Consider the following 22269-nt stretch of genomic DNA (forward strand, 5'->3'; position numbering starts at 1 on the left):
TTGTTATCTTTATTATTATCTTTATTCATTAAATATGAAACTCAGTCAACTGAACATTCAAAAATGCATCACAAATACCATTGACTGGTGCTAATGGTTGATATGGGTTGCTGCTAGCGTCCTGGAAGCAATAATAATAATAATAATAATAATAATAATAATAATAATAATAATAATAATAATAATGTTTGACTAGTGATTTGTGATACGAAACCCAGCATCGTTATCTCATTTGCTGTGTGCACTGCTGTTTTTTTGTGTATAATAATAATAATAATAGCTTATTGTTACTTTTGTTTTTCTTTCTCTGTTGCCAGCTCCTGTTTGAAGGGACCTAGGGGCATTTCTCAACATGCCAACATAGACCTTGAGCTCCATTGCGGTCGTACGCTGTAGCTGCCTTCAGTTGAGGGGGACTTCACAGCACCCATCACCTTTTACTTCACCTCACTTTCACTCTTTACTCCCACTGTCTCCCCCCACCTGAACCCTGTGCATAACAATGAGAACCTGGGAGGGGGGGCGGAAACAGTCCTACCTTGCCTGCCCCACTTCACGAGGTCTTCTGAAGCCATTCCCACCGTCCCAGCCCCTCCCAGAGATGGCCAGAGCGCCTATAAGAAGCATTGGACTACCTTGCAAGGCTGTTGTGCCACACAAAAAAGAAAGAAAGAAGGAAAAGAAAGAAGCTTCTTTTGACAGACTCCAGTCCAAGGCGACCACAGGGACCCCTCCCCCTTGCTCAAATTGTGGGGGTGGGTGGGACGCGACTAAGGCCTCCCCCCCATTCCCCTCCCCATCTTTTCCATTCTTCAGGGGGCGGGGCATATATCAAGGGGGCGGGGCTTCTCCCTCCGGCGGGAACCGCGAAGGAGGAGAAGGAGGAGCGCGAGGCGTGGGAAATTCCTCCCCGTGCGGTCGGCTCTGCGGAGCGGCCGGGGCTTCCCCCCTCTTCCCCCACGGGAGGCGGGCGTCCCCGAGGTGGCTCCGGCTCCTCCTCCCCACTCGTGCCCGCTCCGCCCCGTCGGAGGCGGCGGGGAAAGAAGCGGCGAGAGGGAGGAAACGGCGCTTGAGAAGGAGGAGAAGAGCAGCGCGGGGGCGAAGCTCGCGAGGGAGCCGAGCAGGTAAGGCTTTGCGGGGGGCGCTGGGATGGGGAAGGGAGGAGGAGGAGGGGAGTTAGGCTTTAGGGACCCCTCGGGTGGGCATATTATGCACCCGGCTCCGAGAAGCCCGGAAGAATCTCTGGATTGGGTTCCCACGAGTCTCGACCCGTTGTAGCCAGCTGTCGCTCGTGCCTGGGCTCCGGCAGGTGAGGCTGGAGACGCGCGTGGGGGTCCTGGCTGGGATGGGAGGGGGGAAATGAGGGGTAAGAGATGGGCAAAGAGGGGAGAGAGGGCATCTAGACCTGGCCCCGAGAAGCCCCTCTGCCCGGAAAAGTCTCTGGTGGGTTCCCACGACCCCATTGGCTGAGCTCTGGCAGGTAAAGGGATGGAGATGCGGGGGTAGAGGGGTGGGGGAGGGAGGGAAGGAGGGGCAAGACTTTGAGGTAAGACTTGAGGTGGGCAAAGAGGGAGGGGTGAACATCTAGACTGGCCCCCGAGAAGCCCTGTCTGCCCAGAAAAATCTCTGGTGGTTTCCCACGATCTTTTGTAGCCAGCTAACGCTCGTGACTGGGCTCCGGCACGTGAGGCTGCTGGACGCGCGTGGGGGTCCTGGGATGGGGAAGGGAGAAAGGGCTTAGGGTTTGGGGATCCCTTGGGAGGGGGCAATGGGGGCAAGGGCATATGTGGACCCTGGCTCTGAGAAGCCCCCTTTGCCCAGAAAACTCTCTGACGGTTTCCCACGACCCTGTTGTAGCCAGCTGACCCTCCTGGCTGGGCTCGGCAGATGAGGATGGAGTCGCGCGGGGGGGGTGAGGGAGAGAAGAAAGGAGGAGTAAGATTTTAGGTGCCCAAAGAGGGGAGACGGCATCTAGATTGGCCCCAAGAAGCCCCCTCTGCCCAGAAGATCCTCTGGCTGGGTTCTCACAACGCCACCCCACGTTGTAGCCAGCTGATGTTTGCAGCAGGAAAGGCTGGAGACGAAGCCTTATGCATTCCCCTGGGATGGGGAAGGGAGGAGGTGGGCTCCAGTAGGTAAGGCTGGAGAGGCGTGTGGGGGTCCTGGGATGGGGGTGGGGAGGGAGGGAAGAAAGGGTAAGACTTAAGGGACTTCTTGGCAGGTGGGCGAAGAGGGAGGGGGCATTTCGACCTGGCCCTGAGAAGCCAAGGCCTGGAAGAAGACCCTCCGCTGGTTTCCCACAACCTCTTTCTAACTAGCTGAGTTACAGGCCTGGGTAGTGGCCCTCTGCTTTTGTCCCACGGAGGAGTTTGGCTAAAGGGAAGGGGTCTTTTGCTCTCTTGGCGGCTCCTAAGGCTGAGTTGACCGTTCAGGTGTGTGTGTGTGTGTGTGGTGCCAAGCCAGGTGATGGATGGGAGAAGCAGGTTATAGGGAGGCGCTATATTGGCTAAAAGAAAAGGGGTGCAGGGTTTGGCAAGCAGGATGGGAAAAATAAGGGGGTTTGAGGTTGGATAGTGGAGACCCCCAAAGGGGGTCTAACCTCTAAGTTGGGCCTTCCTGCAAGGGGTTATATGGGTTTGGGGGGGCTGAGAAGCCCCTTATTCTCGTTTTTGAGGAAGCTGGGCTTGCTTTGGCTGTCTTGCTGCAGAGGTTGAACCTCAAAGCAAGACCCTAGACCAGGGATCTTCAAATGTGACAGCTTTAAGACTTGTGGACTTCAACTCCCAGAATTCCTCCTCCAGTCCATGTTAGCTCAGGAATTCTGGGAGTTGAAGTCCACAAGTCTTAAACTTGCCAAGTTTGAAGACCCTTGATCTGTTCATTCAATCTATTCTATTCTATTCTATTCTATTCTATTCTATTCTATTCTATTCTATTCTATTCTATTCTATTCTATTCTAGTTTAGTCTAGTCTATTCCATTCCATTCCATTCCATTCCATTCCATTCCATTCTATTCTTATTCTAGTCTAGTCTAGTCTAGTCCATTCCATTCCATTCCATTCCATTCTGCATTCCATTCCATTCCATATCATTCTCTCTCTCTCTCTCTCTCTCTCTCCTACCTCTCTCTCTCTCCTATCTCTCTCTCTCTCTCCTACCTCTCTCTCTCTCTCTCCTACCTCTCTTTATCTATTCTATTTATCTATTCTATCTTTCTCTCTCTCCCCCTCTATCTATTCTGTCTCTCTCTCTTTCTATCTATTCAACCTCTCTTTCTCTATTCCAGGGCTCTTCAAACTTGACAGCTTTAAGACTTGTGGACTTCAACTCCCAGAATTCCTCCTCCAGTCCATGTTAGCTCAGGAATTCTGGGAGTTGAAGTCCACAAGTCTTAAACTTGCCAAGTTTGAAGACCCTTGCCCTAAAGCATATCTTCCTTCTCCCCCCACCACCAAAAAGGGCAATTCCAAAGACTTATGGGAAGGAATCTCAACCCACGAGGTCATCTAGCCTTTCCCAACCTGGCTCTCCCTAAGATGTGTTGGACTCCAGTGTCTGCCATCCCCAGCCTGGAGGGGCTCCAAGCTTGCAGTTGCCGTTAAGTTTCACTTCTGATTAGCCCACTCTCAATTCATCCGGTGGACGGACGGAGAAAGGCATCTCGGGGGGTGGGTGGGGGGAAGAAGGACCCCACTCAATTCCGTGGGCCTGAGCAGATTTCTAAAAATGCTCTGCCACGTTTTCCCCTCTCGCTTGGGGTGGGGGTGGGGGCAGGCATCAGCTGACACCCAGGTTAACTCCAACCCTTGGAAGGCGCTCTTTTATTTGTCCCATGCAAGGGAACTCTGGGCAAACAGCCTTGTTGCTTTCGTGCGCCTACGGATTTCTGCCAAACCAGTCCAACCTCTGTGGCTTGAAAGTACAAAAAGGCTTTGCCAGGCTTTTGTTGGCAGTCGTAACTGAGGTGGGTTGGATCGTGTAGAGGGGGTGCAGGTGGCCTGCATCTGCAGAACAGAGAGGCAATCTTAAGAGGAACTTGCAAGGTAAGGTAAAAATCTCTCCTTGACTGGCTGGCGTTGAGATCGTGGGAACTTCATGCACTCATCCATGGAATTATTTTTATTTTTATTTAGTTTAGTTTGTCAAGCATGTATGAGAAAACAAGTATAAGTATGAGCACAACGTATAAACATATAAGTATAAACAGGTACCTAATAAATGAATATGAATAAATGGGAACAGTAGGACAGGGACGGTAGGCATGCTGGTGCGCTTATGCACGCCCCACCTTACAGATCCCTGAGGAATGGGGTGAGGTCCATGGTTGAGGTTAAAGTTTTGGGGTTTGTTTGAGGATGTAACAGAGTCAGATAGGGTGTTCCAGGCATTGTCCACTCTGTTGCTTGAAGTCGTATTTTCTGCAATTGAATTTGGAGCAGTTTACTTTGAGTTTGTATCTATTGTTTGCCTGTGTGTTATTTGCAGTTGAAGCTGAAGTAGTCGTTGACAGGTAGGACGTTGTAGAGACAATTTTGTGTACTAAGCTTAGGTCAGACCGTAGGCGGCGTAATTCTAAGTTGTCTAGGTCCAAAATTTCAAGCCCGATGAAGGCATAAGGTATTCTATTGCGAGTAGAGGCGTGGAGTACACCTTTGCAGCTATGCAGAAGCATTCAGCGGGGGTCTTTTTCTAGGGTCTCCACTTCTCAGTGTAACCCACTCTGGACTTTCCTAGTGGTCTCCCTTCCAAACCCTAAACAGTCATGAACCTGCTTAGCTTCTCCATCTTAAGTTTTTCAAAGTTGGCTAGGCGTTGCTGTCCAGCTGGACAAATTCACTAAGAGTAGGTCCAGATTTTACATGGATGGCAGCTCCTGTTTGTTGCTTTTCCAACTAGGCTGAGAATAGAGAATATCAGATTTCCCCCTGTAACTGGAACCCTGGTTTGATGCGGAGGGTAGTCCCCAACCGTTTAACCTTTCCCCACTCCAATGTGGGTAGTCTTTGACTTATGACCACAATGGAAGGCCCAACATTTCTACTGCTATGTGAGACAGCTGTCAAGTGATTTTTGCCCCATTTCCTGCCGCTGTTGTTAAGTGAATTGCTGCGGTTGTTCAGTTACTAACAAAGTTGTTAAGTGAATCTGGGCTTCCCCGTGGATTTTGCTTGTTGGAAGGTCGCAAAAGGGACACTGCAACCGTCATAAATATGAATCAGCTGCCGAGCATCTGAATTTTGATCTTGGGATGCTACAATGGGCCTAAGAATGAAGAACGGTCCATACGTCACTTTTCTTCCAGTGCCGTGGTAACTTTGAATAGTCACTAAACAAATTGTTGTAAGTCAAGGACTACCTGGGGATGGTTTAATACAGGGGTCCCCAACCACCGGGCCCCGGACCGGTACTGGTCCGTGGATCATTTTGTACTGGGCCGCAGGCCTACTTTGCTTGGGCGCCGCCATCTTGTTTCGACGGCGCTTGAGCAAGTGCTTCCGGGTGAGCTTGTCGGTCGTTGGTTGGAAAGCGGCGTTTGGGTGCTGAAGGAATCCTCGCGCCTTAGTTTCGTTGAGGGGGGGCGGCTTCGAACGAAGAGCCGTCCCGATGGCGGTGGAGTCTCGCGTTACTCAGGAGGAGATTAAGAAAGAGCCCGAAAAGCCCATCGACCGTGAGAAGGTACAAAGGAGAAGTTGAAGGTGGCGGGGAGAAGTGGGGGACGGCTGGCTGTCCGTGGATCATTTTGTACCGGGCCGCAAAGAATGAATAATCGTGAAACTGGTCCCTGGTACAAAAAAGGGTTGGCGACCACTGGTTTAATAAGTATCTGCTAAGGTCACACTGCATCAAATGGCAGCATGTCACATTGACCTGTTCCTGTAGACATCCAGGCTTTCTCCAAACCTCTGTCTGCCAAGGTTGATGGATTTATGAGGCGCTTTTGGAGAAAAAACAAACCACACAGCTAATTTATTACTTTGAAAGTTCCAGTTCAGGCAGGGGTGTGTGTCTGAGAGAGAGAGAGAGAGACAGACTGTTTCTATGTTACTTTGCAGGCTGTAGAAGCGGAGGTTTAAAAATGTCCAGAAGGAATATTAAAAAAAAAAAAAAATTGGTAGGATTTGCAGAAATTAAACCTGCGGTAACACAGAAACCTGTGGCGTCCTCTCTTTCTCTTCCTGAAATTATTTCAAAAAGCCCACAGGCTTGGGATTGGTTCAAATTTGGCAATCCTCCGCCCCCCCCCAAAAAAAACCCTTATGGTTGCTCTTTTGACGTTTGCATAAAAGGTTCTAAAAATTGTGTCAGTTGGCAGTGCAGTTTCATGGGCTTGATGCGTGTTGGCCCTGGCTCGTAAGCCAATGGGAACGAAAAGTGTGGTTTGTTTCTGTAATTGGTGATAACCGAAGAGGTCTCGAGGCTGAAGGAGGAAAGCGACGTTGGACCACATTGTTGCAATTATATTGTATTGCTAAATCATAGCAATAAAAAATGAGGCCAGAGATGAGAAGGAAGCATGTGTTCCTTTGGTGGAAATTGATCTGAGCTTTGTTTTTTGTTTTTGGCATATCTGTTGCGATGACGTGTTCTCATCATGGTTAGGACCTTTCCAAATAATCAAATAAGAGAGTTAGAAGGGACCTTGGAGGTCTTCCAGGGGTGGGATTCAAAATTTTTCACAACCGGTTCTGTGGGCGTGGCTTAGGTGATGGGCGTGGCTTGGTGGTCATGTGACTGGATGGACATGGCTTGGTGGTCATGTTATTGGCTGGGCGTGGCCAACTCAATATCACTCACATTGAGGCATGCATCTCCTCGCCTGGCCTCTCATGACTGTGAGGATGCTGCAACAGTCGTAAGTGTGAAAAATGATCATAAGTCACTTTTTTCAGTGCCATTGTAACTTTGAATGGTCACTCCACACAAGCAAAGTACCAGCAAAGGAGGGGGAAAAAAAACTCCAGGGAAGTTCCAGAGACAGGAAGTCTAGTCCTGCCAAGAACGTAATAAGGGTTAACGGAGAGGCAGTTTCTGTAAGCAACACCAGAATGTTTCCTTCCTGCCTTCCTTACAGGATTAGGCCAGTAATTTCTTCTAGCAACCGGTTCTTCGAACTGCTTAGAATGTTAACAACCGGTTCTAGCGAATAGGTGCGAACTGGTAGAATCCCACCCCTGAGGTCTTCTAGTCCAACCCCTTGCTCAGGCAGGAAACTCCATACCATTCCAGGCAAATGGCTTTCTAACCTCTTCTTAAAAATTTCCAGTGATGAAGCATCTGGAGGCAAGTCATTCCACTGATTAATTGCTCTTACTGTCAAGAAATTTCTCTTTATTTCTGAGTTGGTTCTCTCCTTGATTAGTTTCCATCCATTGCTTCTTGTCCTGCTTTGTGCTTTGGAAAAAGGTTGACCACTGATGATTATTATGTAGATATTCCTCATGATGATTAGGGGATTGGAGGCTAAAATATATGATATGCATCCAATTTTGATCGCTGTGATGTAAAAACGATGTTGACGCTCTAGAAAAAGTGCAGAAAAGAGCAGCCAGGATGTTTAGGGCATGGCTAGTCTAGTGAAAGAAGGACGAGGGAAGACATAATAGCAGTCTTCCAATACTTTTGGGGGGCTGCCAGAGAGATGAGGAAGGGGTCAAGCTATTTTCTAAAGCACCTGTAGGCCAGACAAGGAATGATGGATGGAAACTGATCAAGGAGAGATTCAACCTAGAAATAAGGATAATTTTTCTGACAGTGATAGCAATCAATCCATGGAACCGAAGATGCCTTCATAAGTTGTGGGAGCTTCCTCGCTGGAAGCTTTCAAGAAGAGACTGGACTGCCTTCTGTCAAAAACGGTGTGGGGTCTCCTGCTTGGGTGAGGGGGTTGGACTAAATGACCTACAAAGTCCCTTCCAACTCTGTTAATCCGTTCTGTCTGTTCCTTGTGGCAGCCCCTCAAACATCAGAAGACTGCTATCATGTCATGCCGTTAAACTAGACACACAATTCCTGAAACTGTCCTTTGTACGTATTAGCCTCCAGCCCCTAAGAGGTTCTTTATTTTGGAGGGGGGGGATTAGCGAGATCCCCACCTTTAAAAAAAAATCTTAAACACCTGGCTGTTCTCCCAGGTTTGGTGCTAGGACAGATGGGGCCCTGGGTGTGCTTGTTATTTTTGTCTTCTGTTTGTATATTCAACTCAAATTTCACTTTGTTTGGGTTTGAATTGCCTTTTATCTTACATAACTTGCAAATTGCCCAGAGCTGGTGTCCAAATTGAATCCAACTTGGAATAAATAAAACCAGCTAACTTGTCAACTAGCTAACTAAATTGCCAACTGCCTAGCTAATTTGTCAACTAGTTTTGAGCCCTACCCCAGATTTTTCCCGTGTGAACAAAAATTACATGCCAGTTGGCTCTCTGTAAGCCAGCAGGATAACTGGTGATCTGACTTTTCCATTCCAAAGACAAACCTCTGTTGCTTGTTGTGATGTTATAGCTTGTGTGTTCCTTCTCCCCTTTTAGTTACAGGTTTGGTGTAACATAAACTTCTGGAGGCAAGTTATTCCATTGGTTAATTGCTCCCACCATGATTAAATTTCTCCTTAGTTTTAGGTTGCTTTTCTTCTTGATTAGTTTCCATCCGTTTTGTCAAGATTGTCTACTGGGACCTTTGAAACTCCTGCTTGTGTCATCATTGGTGATATCAAGCCATGAAGCCGTGGTGGTGCAGTTGGTTAGAGTGCAGTACTGCAGGATCCTTCCGCTGCCTGCTGCCTGCCTGCAGTTTGGCAGTTCGAATCCCACCAGGCGCAAGGTTGACTTGGCCTTCCATCTTTCCGTGGTCAGTAAAATGAGGACCCAGATTGTTGGGGGCAAGAGGCCGACTCTGTAAACCGCTTAGGGCGGGCTGTAAAAGCATTGTGAAGTGGCATATAAGTCTAAGTGCTATCGCTATCTAGTCTTCAGCTGGCCTGTCCTTTGACTGCCTTTGATTTTTCCTGCATCAGGGCTTCCTTTCCTTCGCATCATTTGTCCAGAATATTTAAGCTTCAGCTCGGTTATCAGTGCTTTCAGCAGCAGTCTGGATTTATTTCATTTACTGCTCGGGATTTCTTAGGGGGATCCAAGAGAGGTTTAGCAATTTCCTGCAGCACTACATTTCACAGGAGTCCATTTTTCTTCACCCGGGCTTTCTGATGGTCCAGCACCCACAGCTAAACATTGCCCTGTGGAAGGCGGGGCTTTAACACTGCAAACTCTCGTTGGCAGCATGATGATTATATTAATCATTCTAATAAACATTTGGCTGTAAGCAAGAGGTGAAAGTAGGAACACGCCTCCCCCAAAGAACGCAACCTTCTTGTGGGTTGCAAGCCTTGCTGAATATCTAGGCTTTGTCAGGAAAGTTTTCAGAGCCCTGCAATTCCTGGAGGGGTTACATGTTCTCTCCCAGGCCATCATACCCAAGGACTGTGCTGGTGGGCACTATGGGACATGTTGTCCACTCCTGGAAAACAATGCCATAAGAGGGGCTGTTGTAAATTTAGAAGGTACTGTCAGGGTTCCAGCGATTTCCCTAATTAAATCATGAGCCAAAGAATTCAAAAGTTTTATTAGCACTAACCTAAATGAAGCTAACTCTGGCATACGTAATTTACAGCCACCTTTGACCCTGTTTCCCCCCCTGGGTGTGTCATCAATCACATTCTCCAATGAAGGATTTTTGTGGGCAGAATATCCGGTAGCCTAGCTACAATCTTTGTAAGATAATCGTGGAATACACTTCTGGTTTTAAACTGCCGTACTTTTCTTTCAGATTTACCCCCACCCCTCCTGTTTATGGCAACTCAGAGACAGGCATAGGAATGTTTTACAAGTTGACAGGTACCAGGAGTCAGAGTTCAATGTTTTCAGAAGAATAAATGCTGAAAGGGTCTTTAAAAAAAACCCTGAGAACATTTGAGGCTTGGTTTGAAATGTTGGGGGGTCAGGAAATCTGAACAATGCCACTCTATTGTGACTACAAACAGCTTGGCTTCAACCAACACAGTTCTTTGCGATATTTACCCTTTGCCCAATGAAGAGCCATACCTGAGGTACTTCTGTCTGCTATTGTTGATCCTGGAGGTTTGTTTGGAATGCTGATTGCCTCTCCCAGACAACAAGGGCTTGTGCATATAATACAATATTGCTATTGCAATAAAACATTCCTTGAGAAATAGGGAGGCCACAGGAATTCTTGGTGCTGTGCCATTCCAGACTTTGAAGTACCTGGATGAAACCACGGGCTTCACCTGGCTACTGAATTGACATATTTTCGGGTACTGATAGAAGAGAATATTTGTAGCTTGGAATTGAACTGGGGGGCCCTTGGTGTGTGCCAACGATGTTAACAGAATAATAGAGTTGGAAGGGACCTTGGAGGTCTTCTAGTCTTGCTCATGCAGGAGCCCCTATACCATTTTGGACAAATAGCAATAGCAATAGCCCTTAGACTTATATACCACTTCACAGTGCTTTTACAGCCCTCTCTAAGCGGTTTAGAGAGTCAGCCTCTTGCCCCCAACAATCTGGGTCCTCATTTTACCCACCTCAGAAGGATGGAAGGCTGAGTCAACCTTGAGCCTGGTGAGATTCAAAGTGCCAAATTGCAGGCAGCCAGCAGTCAACAGAAGTAGCCTGCAGTACCGCACTCTAACAACTGCACCATTGTGGCTCAATGACTGCCCAGTCTCTTCTTGAAAACCTCCAGTGACGGAGCACTCACAATTTCCGAAGGCAAGCCATTCCACTGGTTAATTGTTGTCATCGTCAGGAAATTTCCCCTTATTTTTGGGTTGGCTCTCGCCTTGATTAGTTTTCATTCATTGCTTCTTCTTCTTACTTTCAGGTGTTTTGAAGAATATATTGACTCTCTTCTTTGTGGAAGCACCTTACATATTGAAAGATTGCTATCAGGGCTGCCTAGTCTTTCTTTTCATTAGATTTTAGACCTACCCAGTTCCTGCAACTGTTCTCCAATCCCCTAATTATCTTTGTTGCTCTTCTCTGCACCCCCTTCATCTTTCCTGGGTTTGCATGATGCATTGAATCATAAATCATGGTTAAGATTAACCCAGGTTGACTACATGGTGCAAATGCAGGCGTGGCAATTTTCACCGTTGCAGATAACGCACAAGTGCAAAAAAAAACAAGCCGTATCTGGATTCCTCAGGAGTTTCCAACTTGGGGCAGACATCTTTCTCTTCCCCTCTTCCTCCACTTCCCACCTTCTCAGCATCTTTGTTTGACCAGATACTGTACTGAAACTGCCTGCTTTAAGAGGGGTAAACTTCCTTCAGATCAGCCTGTTGGGTAATGTGTTTATTATCAAGTTACGCCTCTAGAGTGAAGTGTTTTGTGAGGAAATTAGTTTTCTCGAAAACCGGCTGTGGCGGAAGGTTGCGCCATTCAAATCTTCTAGGCTGGTGTTTCTCAACTGTGGCAACTTTAAGATGTGTGAACTTCAACTCCCAGAATTCCCCAGCCAGCATGCTTAAAACTGCCATGGTTCGGGGAAAAACAAACACTGTTTTATTGTCCTTGCATCCTGGGGGAGAAGAGTTGCATTGCTGCAGAAAGTCTGAATTTGAAGTTCAGCTAAACATCATTGGGCTTGTTATATAAATCTGCCTTTAGAGATCTGATGCGCTGAACCAGAAGTGTCCAACCATAGCAGCATTAAAACTTGTGGAGGTCCATTCTCAAAATGGGTGGCTGGGGAATCCTGGGAGTTGATATCCACACGTCTTAAAGTTGCCAAGGTTGGACACCTCTGCTTTAAACAGTCTTAATCTGTGATTGAAACAGTTTTCAGTAGAAATGTAGGTCGGGGGGGGAAAAAAGGGAAAGTGAGAAGGTAGCACTGTAGGGCTGAAAAAGTAAAAGGTTTGTGGACAGCTCACCAAAGCTAGCATAGAACAATTGAACTAGTTTTCTAGCTGTGGGAATAGCAATAGCACTTAAGACTTATATACCGCTTTAGTGCTTTATAGCCCTCTCTAAGCGGTTTATGAAGGATTGAGGGCAATAGAAGAAGGGATGACAGAGACTGAGGGGGCTGGATGGAGTCATGGAAGCAGTTTGTGTGAGCTTAAATGGACTCCGGAAGATGGTAGAGGACAGGAAGGCCTGGAGGAACATTGTCTATGGGGTTGCGATGGGTCAGACACAACTTTGCAACTGACAACAACAAAAAGTGGTTTATAGAGTCAGCATATTGCCCCCAACAATTTGGGTCCTTATTTTACCCACCTTGGAAGCTTTGTGATGGTGTTGTCCATTGTCTTCCTGCTTTGTCTCTGCGACAACTAGTGCAGAAAACCAGCAGAAAATAACTGGGACACTGAAATATCCAAATCAGGTTGGGAAAATATGATTTCTCTGCTTTCCTTTCTCTCTACTCCTAAATGTAATTTATTGGAAAGATTGAGTCACTGTTACATCCTGGTTATTTGAGCAGATTAACAATGCTTATCCAGATGAGCTTTTTCCCAACCAGGAACCTGGCATAAATTTATTTATTACACATATTTTTTCTTCTATCCAAGTCATTTAGTGGTTTGTAGTAACAACAATACAGTGAAGACAACAATCAATAGCAATTGCAATTAAGACTTAGATACCACTTTACAGTGCTTTGCAACCTCTCTAAGTGCTTTACAGAGTCAGCCTCTAGCCCCCAACCATCTGGGTCCTCATTTTACCCACTTTGGAAGGATGGAAGGCTGAGCCAACCTTGAGCCTGGTGAGATTTGAACTGCCAAATTGCAGTCAGCCGGCAGTCAGCAGAAGTAGCCTGCAGTACTGCACTCTAACCACTGCACCACCACGGCTCAATAGAATCCATAGCAGCAGTTAAAAGCCAAATATAAATAAAAACCAGTGATTCTCATCTTCACAACTTGAAGATGTGTGGACTTTAAATCCCACAATTCCCCTAGTCAGCATGCTGGCTGGGAAATGCTGGGACTTGAAGTCCACATACCTTCAAGTTGCTGAAGCTGGGTAACATTGAATTAAACATTATTTATTGGGTGGTTGCAAAGGGAGTGATGGGGACAAGATGTTCCATCAGAGAGAAGCCTCCAGTTTTACGTTCTCTTAACCTCACGTAGGTTGAGAACCAAAAGCAAATGCTTCTGGGAAGAATAGATTGATCATAGTTAGAAGAGAAGGTCTTAAGATAGTGGCGCAACATCCTAGCAGGTTCTTAGCACTTTGATTTATCAAGGGAAACCAAGTGGTGAAAGATAAAGCCCACTGAAAAGAAGTTTTTGCTATACAGCAGTGATTTCCAGATAATATTCAAAGTCCAGAAGTCTTAAAGTTGCCAAGTTTGGGGACCCTTGGTATAGGGTTTCCTGCTTGAGTGAGGGGTTGGACTAGAAGACCTCCAAGGTGTTTCCCAAGTCTATTATATTATTCTGTTATTCCTTAGACCACAGGAAACAACACACCACCCTATTGGAAAATATACAGAAACTAAGGGAAGTAAAAATGATTAACGTAGAGAAAGGAAACTAAAAGGGTTCCACAGAAGAGAAGGCCAGGAAGTTCAGACCTAATAATAATCTGAAATTGCCCAAATGCAGATTTTGACTGAATGTTAGGAAAAGCTTCTTTGATCAAAGCTGTCTCCCATGGGAATCTATTTCTGAACGAATCGGAGTCTTCTGCATTTTGAGAGGGGTTAAATCCCCACATTTGGGGTGGGGGGAGAGCTTTAATTTGGATTCTTGCATTGAACAGGCTTGGACTCCATGGCCTCTTTCAATTGGCTGCCACAGAGTCTAGCTATTTTCCGAAGCATCCAAAGGCCAGACAAGGAATAATGGATGGAAACTGATCAAGGAGAGATTCAACCTGGAAATAAGGAGGAATTTTCTGACAGTGAAAGCAATCGACCCATGGAACCGAAGTTGCCCTCGGAAGTTCATCACTGCTTTATCCCTGGAGGCTTTCAAGAAGACACTGGACTGCCATCTGTCAAAAATGGTGCAGGGTCTCCTGCCTGGGCAGGGGGTTGGATTAGAAGACCTACAAGGTCCCTTCCAACTCTGTTAATCTGTTAATTTTGTGATTCTTGATCAGAGAGAGAATGCTCAAGTGGAGTGACCATTTAAAGTTATAATGGCACTGAAGAAAGTGACTTATGACCATTTTTCACACTTACAACTGTTGCAGCATCCCCACAGTCATGAGAGGCCAGGCGAGGAGATGCGTGCCTCAATGTGAGTGATATTGAGTTGGCCACACCCAGCCAATAACATGACCACCAAGCCACGCCCACCAACTAAGCCACACCCACAGAACCGGTTATTAAAAAAATTGAATCCTACCTTTACGGGCCCTAGTCCTTCTTTTCATTAAACTAGACATACCCAATTCCTGCAACCGTTCATCATAAGATGAGATAGAAATCTCACAAAGGGAGAAAAGGAAATTTCCAAATACTATAAGGCACAGTTTCTTCCTTCAATTGTATGCTGTTATGTAATTATTTTCAATTATGGGCAGTTCAAATCATAAACAATTCCATCTAGTTCCATAATACGGCCAACTGTTGTGAAAACCATTTGTCCTTCAAGGCATGTAAATTGCAACCCCGATCAGGCAAGGCTGCTTGCTGACAGGTTTCTGACTCACAAATATTTGCTAACCTTGTCTGCTTTAGCAGGATAGGATTATTTCAACTGGAAGAGGAAAACATGTTTGATCTTGCGCATTATGGGAGTTGAGACAGAGGAGGCTCCTAAAGCTTCTTCTAACTAACTTGATTGTGCAAAACCTGGCCTGAGTTCACACATTTCTTTGAGCCATAATGTTGTTGTTTTTAAATATGGTTTTGGGTTAATGCATTCTCAGAATCCAGCTCTTAATGGTTGGCAACCTCTAAGTGAATGCTTGGTATTTGCAATTGCAATACAATTTGGAAAACCAGGATGAAGTAATAGAGTAGCACAATCAATAGAAGAGATCACTTTTTATTGCCCAAGATTGTAAGTGGGGTTTTATGGACCCAATCATGGTTTAATGCAATGGAACCATCCTCTTCTCTCCTGCAATGGGATGGGAAATGCTCTTTTGATGGATATTAGAATACTGCATCCAGTTTTGGTCACCACACTATAAAAAAGATGTTTGAGACTCTAGAAAGAGTGCAGGGAAGAGAAACCAGGATGATTAGGGGACTAGAAACTAAAACTTATGAGGAACGGTTGCAGGAACTGGGCATGGCTAGTCTAGGGAAGAAAAGGACCAGGGGAGACAGGATAGCGATCTTCCAATATTGGAGGGGCTGCAACAGAGACGAGGGGTTCAAGCTATTTTCCAAAGCACCTGAAGGCCAGACAAGGAATGATGGATAGAAATTGATCAAGGAGGGATTCAAAATAGAAATAAGGAGAAATTGTGAGAACTATCAACCAACTATCAACAGAAGTTGCTTTCGGAAGTTGTGGGAGCTTCATCACTGGAATCTTTCAAGAAGAGACTAGACTGAAATGGCATAGGGTCTCCTCTTGGGCGGGGGGTTGGACTAGATGACCTACTAACCTATCCACTGCAGTGATTCACTTAACGACTGTGGTGAGACAGGTCATAGAATGGGGCAAAACCCACTCAACAAATGTTTCACTTAAAAACAGACATTTTGGGCTCAATAGTTGTCATAAGTCAAGGACTACCTGTACTCTTTCGAAGGTCCAAATCTGATTTAAAGATTAAAATTGCCACAAAGAGAAGGTTCCTTAATTTTATCCGTCCATAATGTATAACTTCTGAATAGTTAATCATCCAACTATGGGCCAAGGTTTGTGCTATGAAGTTGGATGTTTCTAAAGTGAGATATCAGGGCATTCAAATGTTTCCTGCCTTCTTCTATTGGTTTAAAGCTATCCTTGGATAGCTCAAGTTGTCAAATTCTGGATGACTCATTTTTTTTTATGAAGAAAAAGCTTGCCTCTAGGTGCCTTTCTTGCAACATTGGTCTAAAATCCATTGTAGGGAGGAAATACCGGGATCTGATTTTTACGTAGAAGGCATACTGTGGGCAGATGTTAACTTGACTGAGCGTGCTCTTTGCCAATATCCTAGTTAAGCTGAGATCAGGATCATGAATACAAAACAAAATATAACCCAGTGAGTGAAATTAACATTCTGATTTGCACCATGACATTTTAAGATTCTTTAATGGTGTTAGATGCCAGTTCTTCCCTTTTTAATGTTCTCCTCATCACCACCCTCCACCAAATTTTTTCCCCTCTTCTCTCCATAGCATTGTGTGCTGTGTTTTCTGGCTCACTGACAGGTTTATCTTAATGCTGGTATTTGTGAGCCGCTAAATGAGCCTTCCTGGTGCGTTTTTATTCTGCAGTAAAAATATCTCAAATAGCAATCCTATGTTTGAAAGGGAAAATCTATGTGAGCAGGAATGTGTGCATTTTATGTAGATGTTTCATTTTCTCTCCCAATTGTTCTGCGAAGAGTTGGCTGACAAATAAGAAGCAGAGATCACACACAATCCAGCACAACAATATAGTTGTTACAGGTAGAGTACAATCAGTCCCAAATGTCAATTTTTCATAAGAAACTTGGCAAGGTTGTTTCTTTGTCTATAAGTAAAAGAGAAGTAGATGTAACTTGTCTCACAACTCCTTCAACCTCCTTCCAAAGACACTGCCAAACGGAAATGTGCTTTCTGATGGAAAGAAAAGTAGACAAACTTCTCTTTCCACTAGAAAGCAAATTTCAGTTTGGGCAGCAGTGTCTTTGGAAGGAGGCTGAAGGAGGCTGTGATTGCTGTGCCCCAGGTTTTCTTAGTGTAATGTGTTGACTTTGATTTGTGGGATCTTGCTCCATGTCTTCCCAAATGTCCAAGTCTGTAGGAGAAGAGCAAACAGAGCTAGGGGCGGAGTTAAGTGTATTAGCAGTTTGGAATCGTTATGTTGTCAAACAGTCTTAAGTCCAATTTAGTGCTGAATTTTAGTTGATTAAATTTTTATGTAGGCTTGAGCAATAAATCCATTTTGAATTGAGCGATAAATCCATTTTGAATTGCAACTTGATATATATGGTCCTGATCTTTTGCACCTAACCCCCAAGTAGTTACACTCGCCTCCCAAATAGGATGATGTGAGGATATAAATAGGATAAGATACAAGTGGGATACAACTGGATACAATGTGAGCTTCTGAAGAAAAAGCAAGTCATAATTCTTAACAAATGATAAAAATAAATGAAGTTGTTACTAAGAATATGTTGCATTCCAGGAACACTGTCCAAGTTTTACTTGTTGGCTAGCTGGTTTATTGCTCACTACTCAAATCAAAATGCGATGTGAAAACCAGGTAGAACTCTTTTTAAGTTTTCAACTTCTAACTAATTCCTTCTTTCCCAGTCTTGGTAATGCTCATTTGAGGAATCAGTGACCAGTTCTGGGGTGAAATGCAGCGTTTTGATTTCTTTTTCTTTTTTAGACTCATGATTCATACAGAACTCACAGTAACAGCATTGCCAAAAAGGCATTAAGAGTTGTAAATCTAATCTTACGAAGCTTCTCCTCTGGAAATATCGAATTGCTAACTAGAGCATACAAAACTTTTGCTAGACCAAAACTCGAATACAGCTCTTCAGTCTGGAATCCGCACTGTATATCAGACATTAATACAATTGAGCAAGTCCAGAAGTATTTCACGAGAAGAGTACTACCCTCCTCTGCTCGCAACAAAATACCCTACATCACCAGACTTGAGATTCTAGGCTTAGACATCCTTGAACTATGCTGGCTAAGATTGGACTTAAGCATAGTGCATAAAATTATCTGCTACAATGTCCTACCAGTCAGTGACTACTTCAGCTTCAACCTCAACAATACAAGAGCACACAATAGATACAAACTCAATGTAAACCACTTCAAACTCGATTGTAGAAAGTATGACTTCAGCAACAGAGTGATCAATGCCTGGAATGCACTCTGTTGTTACATCACTCCTTTAACCTCAAACTAACCACTATTGACCTCACCCCATTCATAAGAGGTCTGTAAGGGGCGTGCATAAGTGCACCATCGTGCCTACCGTCCCTGTCCTATTGTCCCCATTTATTCGTACCCATTTCCTATATTCTTACTCATGTTTATACTTATACCTATTATCTTGTAAGTGATTGACAAATAAATGAATAAATAAAATAATAATACATTCACAGATAAACCTTAGAAATAATTCAATTCTATTGCTTGGGCAGTCCCACCCCCCCAATGGATGGCATTTTATGTATTTATTTATGTATTTATTTATGTATTTATTTATGTATTTATTTATGTATTTATGTATTTATTTATGAAGTGATTATAAGGTAACATAAGTATAAACATAGTTATGAATACATGAAATGGGTACATATAAGAAAAATAAAAAGAAACAATAGGACAGGGACGGTAGGCACATTGGTGTGCTTATGTACGCCCCCTACAGACCTCTTAGGAAAGGGGTGGGGTCAATAGTAGATAGTCTAAGGTTAAAGTTTTTGGGTTTTGGGGAAGAAACCACAGAGTCAGGTAGAGTATTCCAGGCATTGTCCACTCTGTTGCTGAAGTCGTATTTCCTGCAATCAAGTTTGGTGCAGTTTACCTTGAGTTTGTATCTATTGTTTGCTCTTGTGTTGTTATGGTTGAAGCTAAAGTATTCATTGAAAGATAGGAAATTGCAATATATAATTTTATGTACTATACTTAGATCCGACCGAAGGCGGCATAGTTCTAGGTTGTCTAGGTCTAAAATTTCAAGTCTGGTGGCATAAGGTGTTCTGCAACGAGTAGAGGAGTGGAGAACTCTTCTTGTGAAATATTTCTGGACTTTCTCAACTGTATTAATATTAGATACGTCATGCGGGTTCCAGACCAATGAGCTGTATTCAAGTATTGGTCTAGCAAATGTTTTGTATGCTCTAGTTAGTAGTGTGATATTGCCGGAGAAAAAGTTATGCAGGTTAAGTTAACAACTCTTAATGCCTTTTTGGCTATGTAGTTACAGTGGGTTCTAGCACTTAGATCATTAGAGATGAGTACTCCAAGATCCTTGACAGAGTTTGGATCATCAACAAGGTCTTGACTATTCAGCCTATATTTTATTTTCTGATTTTTTTTGCCAATATGTAAGATAGAGCATTTATTTGTTGAGATTTGAAGTCATTTGTTTGACCATTCTGATACATAGTCGAGGTTTTTTTTTAAGGGTAGCAGTATTGTCAGTGGTGTTGAATAACTTAACATTATCAGCAAAAAGAACGCAGTTGCTCTTAATATGATCACAGAGTTCATTAATGTAGAGAATGAAGAGAGTTGGTCCTAGAACACTGCCTTGGGGACACCACTGTTGACAGGTACAGAATTTGATAAGACGCTCCCAATTTTGACCATTTGTTGTCTGTTTGACAGGAATGCTTCTATCCAGTTATGCAGGTGTCCAGAGATACCATAAGATTTTAGTTTTAGGAGTAGTTTGTCGTGTACCACTGAATCAAAGGCTTTACAGAAGTCTATGTAGATTGCAACTATTGCTTTGCCCTGATCGAGTTGTGTAGTCCATATGTTTTTGCATTATAAGAGTTGCAGATTACAGGATAGTTTTTTTCTGAAACCAAATTGTTTATTAGAGAGTAGGTTGTTTGTCTCTAAGTGGAGGATAATGGATTGGTTAATAATTGATTCCATGACTTTACAGGTGATGCAGCATAAAGAGATTGGTCTGTAATTTTCGACTAGGCTGGGGTCTCCCTTTTTGAAGATGGGGATGACCGTGGCTTGTGACCACAGGTTTGGCAAGGAGCTGGTCCTGAAAGATTTTCCAAAGATTATGCTTAGAGGTTCGGCTATGGCAGTGGATAGCTCTTTTAAGAAGTAGGCACATATACCATCTGGTCCAATAGATAGAGATGGTTTTAGATTGCGTAGTGCTTTTTCAACATTGTCTTCTGTCAAATCTATATGTATTAGATCATTGTAGTTTTCTGTGGTTCGACTAGGAAATACTGGGCATGATCCATTGCTGTTTACAAATACTGAGCCAAAGAACGTGTTAAAGAGGTTGGCTTTAATGGTGTCATCGTTGCAGTCTTTACTCATTTTTTTACTCATTCATAATCATTCTTGATTGCACATGTCCAGTGCAATCAAACCAAACCAAACCAAATGAAAGCATTTTGATTTCTTGTAAGTGGTTTGGAGAGGAGAAGAGGAAGAAGTGGTTGAGGAACATCTCTTTGCACTTTGAAAATATCAGGAAGCAAAGAAACACACATGTTTCAGCGAGGTTTTATGGATCACAGTGTAATTTGATATACTTGGGAACTGTCAAGGAAGAATGGACAGGATGTGTGGAAATAGGCAGAGTTACTTCCTCATGGCTGCAGATTACTAGAAACTGGGTGTAAAGTTTCAAAGTGGAGAACTCCAGTGGGGCGGGAACATAAAATCTCAGGTTACAAAAAAAAGAGGAAATGCATGTTTTCTATGAAAAAAGCAACATTTTTGACCGGAGTTTGGGGCAAATAGAATAGAATTCTTTATTGGCCAAGTGTGATTGGACACACAAGGAATTTGTCTTGGTGCAAATGCTCTCAGTGTACATAAAAGAAAAGGTACATTTGTCAAGAGTCAATAATAATAAGGAACAACACTTAATGATAGTCATAGGGTTAGATTAAACAATCAAATCATACTAGGAAACAGTCAATATAAATCGTAAAGATACAAGTGACAAAGTTACAGTCATAAGTGGGAGGAGATGGGTGAAAAGGAAGGATAGAAGGATTGATAGTAATAGTAGGGCAGACTTTGTAAATAGTTGGACAGTGTTGAGGGAATTATTTGTTTAGCAGAGTGATGGTGTTCAGGAAAAAACTGTCCTTGTGTCCAGTTGTTCTGGTGTGCAGTGCTCTATAGTGTCGTTTTGAGGGTCGGAGTTGAAACAGTTTATGTCCGGGTTGTGAGGGGCCTGTAGATATTTTCACAGCTCTCTTTTTGATTCGGGCAGTAGACAGGTCCTCCATGGAAGGCAGGTTGGTAGCAATTGTTTTTTCTGCAGTCCTAATTACTCTCTAAAGTCTGTGTCTGTCTTGTTAGGTTGCAGAACCAAACCAGACAGTGGTAGAGGTGCAGACGACAGACTCAATCATTCCTCTATAAAACTGTATCAGCAGCTTCTCAGGCAGTTTTGAGCTTTCTGAGTTGGCACAGAAAGAACCTTCTTTGTTGTGCTTTTTTGATGACGTTTTTGATGTTGGGATTCAGAGTTAAGCCACGTGTGATGATCTTGACAGCTGAAGGAAGAAGAAGAAGAAAGCAAGCTGCAGATTTATCAATGGGTTCAATGTAGCTCCAGCTAAAACTTGTTCTTTTTTTAAAAAATGCATTGAAGAATGGATTGTTGACCTTCGGAGGTCTACAGAGAAAATTCAAAGCTGGTGTGGATCTAAATCTGAGAAGTAAAAAATAATAATAATCTATAATCCCTTTGTTAGATAGCCTTATTTTATCAAGGTCAGTGGTATGAAGTTTGGTTTTGGGGCATGGATGGGACTTTTCTGTTGGGCTTTGTTTCTTGATACAGATGTAAGAGAACCAGCATCTGTTATCTGAAGCTGTCCTTGACTTAAACATTTGTTTTAAGTTCAGAGCAAGGAGGAATCCCCAGGTGAAATATTTCAATCATTCTCAGATAATGACAAAGTCATTTTTGCAAATTTCCTTGCATGTCTATAATTCCCTGGTTGGGCATCCTTCCATTCCAAGATCTAAGCAGCTTTGGGGTTCTGAAGAGCATCACTGATGGCCGACTCCTACTTGTACCATTGCTAAAAAGTCCACATATTTTCCAACAACTTTTATTGATAAGAAGCTCCTTCACCAGAGAACGTGTGTTACGATAATAAGAGCCTGACTTTCAGTTTGTGGAGGACATTCCTCTGTTCAATGGAATTTCTCTATTTGAAGCCAAGTGCTTTTAAAGATAAAGAACCAGAGTGGGGAATAGTAAGGATTTTGGCATTGATTACCTACAGTTTGGGGAACAGGTGTGACAGGCAATCACTCATCCGGCCATATTTTTCCCTCAGCTTGATAAGATTCAAATATTAAAGCTTAGAAATACTTATTTTACTGTATCACTTTGTATGCTTTATAATCATTTCAGTGATTGAATAATTAAGAGCACAATTTCT

The 22269-nt window shown here is 43.7% G+C and overlaps 1 protein-coding gene across 1 annotated transcript in view; it reads left to right on the top strand.

The window, feature by feature from the left end:
* The first annotated feature begins 836 nt into the window (after positions 1 to 836).
* MCTP2 (multiple C2 and transmembrane domain containing 2) overlaps positions 837 to 22269 on the top strand; it is a 150465-nt gene continuing 129032 nt past the window's right edge. Inside the window, exon 1 of the mRNA XM_087972852.1 lies at positions 837 to 1124. The gene's annotated coding sequence lies outside the window, so the exon portion shown is untranslated. The remainder of the gene's footprint in view (positions 1125 to 22269) is intronic.

This window comes from Notechis scutatus, chromosome 11, assembly GCF_049901735.1.
Source record: "Notechis scutatus isolate UNSWTSFEM ecotype Mainland chromosome 11, rNotScu1.2, whole genome shotgun sequence".
NCBI classification, from domain to species: domain Eukaryota; kingdom Metazoa; phylum Chordata; class Lepidosauria; order Squamata; family Elapidae; genus Notechis; species Notechis scutatus.